We start from the raw sequence: 2,892 nt of genomic DNA on the forward strand, positions 1-2,892 counted from the left end.
CTAGTTGTAAACTTGCATTTCAATGGCCAATCGGTACTTGTTGTGCTCTTCCTCTGAGAATGGAAGTTGACCTACCATCTTGAATTTTTGTTATGGCACATCAGCTTACAATTAGCTTATTTGAAAGTACCTGTTGCGAAAAAGAAAAAACTTTAAGAACAAACACTATGGAATGGTATGATGTTCTAGTAAGGAATGGAAACTTTTTATACTTCAAGCAATCCACCTATTCCAAGCATGAATTCCATAAAAGACTTTCTTCAAGTACAAGCTTCCTTTAATCATCCTTTTTTGCTTTTGAACGTTTTTTTTTTTTTTTTTGGGATTTTGAAGTTTGGTTTGAAGTTTTGAAGTTCAAGTCATGTTTTCTTTTTCACCTTATCCCCTCCCCCTTAGGAATGATGAAAATCCTTCCTAGGACTTGAGGGTGAAGGGTTAAGGATGTGAAGCACTTGCTTGTTGTGCTTTACTTCTTCATGAGCCAAGCATATAACTATGGGTTATACTTAAAGTGGGTGTGGCACATATGTTAGACTGTACTCAGAGGTTTTGATTGTGCATATTTGCTCGGTGTTGGCTAGGCACAAGAAGATAGGGCACAACGAATCCAATTGTCTTTATAATACTCCAACTCTATATATAGTCTTTGAGGGTGGGTAATGGCTTTGAATCCTTATCTTTACCACCACCCCATTCTAACCTCTAAGAAATTAAAAATGTGAGCATTTTGTTAAATTTTTTTGAGAGTGAATAACACATGGACATGAATGAGCTTTACTAATCAAGGATAAAATGTCCTGTACCATTAAAGACCAATGGAGGTGCATTCCTTCCAATCAAGAGTAGGTATAGGACAAGCCAATAAATTAAAGAGAATAAATATGTATCATTGTAGATCTATGGAGATGTATTCATTCAACCAAGAGTAGTTAGAGGACAAGCTCATGAACTCAAAAGCGGATATAATATATATGCACTACCAACTCAAACACAAGCCACCCAAAAATAGAAGAGTCCAATGATAAGATAGATGAGGTATAGCTATGTAAAACCCTTAATTAATGCTGAAATGGCTATATTGCATGACTACATTGTTAAGTTTCATACCACCTTTGGATTGCAACCTTATAATTCACCATCGCCTTTTTGGTTCTCAAGGATGACAAGTATGATGCTATCATTGGACATTTACGGATAAGACAAGTTTTCTTATTGCATGAGTGGGAGGTTGAAAACGAATATATTACAAATGGAGATAAGAAAATCAAGTTTGACCTCTTAGCATGGCCCATGATGGTCCAATCTATTAGGACCACAAGTTAGTCAATTGGAGTAATCGAGTTTGAGTTTGAGAATCCCTCTAGGGTTGTTCATACCTCTTTCTTCCCTAGCTAAGAAAAAGACTCTCAATATATGTGGGTGCATGTACTTGGCATGCTTGACCTTCCTTGGGTGGATGAGGAGAAGAGTATAAAGGAAACTAGATATGATCATTTATATACTTCCATGTACACCAGAATGTAGAAAAGTCCATCATCTTGCTAAATATTACTAACTACCTTTGTTATTAATAGTGGAGCATAAAGAGGAAAAACTTTACCCCTCAATAGATGGAGCCCCAAGAGGAACACCAAGGAAAAGGGAATTCTCTTGCAAGAAAATATATCTTGTATCATCAACAAGCTTGTTTATTACGTTTTATATGATCACAATGAAGAAAAGAACACCAGGCACAACAAATCTTCATACAGCATCATGTAGATCTCCCACGGATTTGATAGAATCAACCATATTCTTCAATATCTTCATAAAATCCATCAATAGAACAAAGAAAGCAAATGAATATACCATCTTTTAATGGAAATACATCACATAGTATTCATCTTCAATATCTTCATAGTCTTCTCTCTCAATCTCTCATATACAATCACTTTGTTTTTGTAGAATTGGCTATCTCTGACTCTCTCTCTCTCTCTCTCTCTCTCTATTAATAATACATCATATCCTCACTACAATCTCTCTAAAATTACTCTCAATAATCCTTCTTAGGTCGTGGATACCCCTCCCAAGAGGTATGTCTGATATGAAGAGTCACCAAAGCCACTACAGTGTTCTTTCATAGCTCACTACTGTCATTTCACTCCAGTCTTCACTTGAGTCTTCAGCAGCTACTTCTTTGAGCTCTTTTGGACTTGTATTCACCTCTTTCCAAGGCTAGAAAACTTTCCCAAGCTACACTCTCATCCATCAGAACATATACAGAAGCATACAGAATAGTCACAGAACAGCTACAGTACAGAACAGAACAGAGACAGAAGCTCTACAGAAGACCTACAGAAGGTTACAGAAGGTCATCAAAACCTCGTAACTCATACTCAAACCATTCCAAACTCTCAAAAACTATTCAATAAGCTTTCACAAGATCTCAATCTTCATCAATCAATACTCCATTCCTCCTTACAGAAGACAATCAGAACTAAATAGAACAAAACAGAAGCTATACAGAAGGTATACATAACCAATCAAAACCTATCAGAACATCACAGAACCTCATATCTTCACTGATAAACATCATAAACTTCCAAAACACAATCAGTATCATCCAAAACACTCTCAAACCATTTTCAAACCAATCAATCATCTCATAAAATCAACCATTCAGCTCTCAAAAACAACAAAAATCAACCAAAAAACAAGTCATTTCAACACTCAACATATCCCCACACTTAATAAGGAAGCGTCCTCGCGACCCAAGAAAAAGGGAATACAAGTTCAAGTAAAAGCTCAACTTTGATCTTCAATATCGCTTCAAAAATAGTCCATCCAACCACGACCCCAACTTATAACCTGTATCTGATATAAAAATACAACGAAAGGAAAACCCTTTATACA

This window comes from Lygodium microphyllum, chromosome 26, assembly GCF_053477565.2.
Source record: "Lygodium microphyllum isolate KBCC chromosome 26, Lygodium_microphyllum_v1.1.10, whole genome shotgun sequence".
Taxonomy (NCBI): Eukaryota; Viridiplantae; Streptophyta; class Polypodiopsida; order Schizaeales; family Lygodiaceae; genus Lygodium; species Lygodium microphyllum.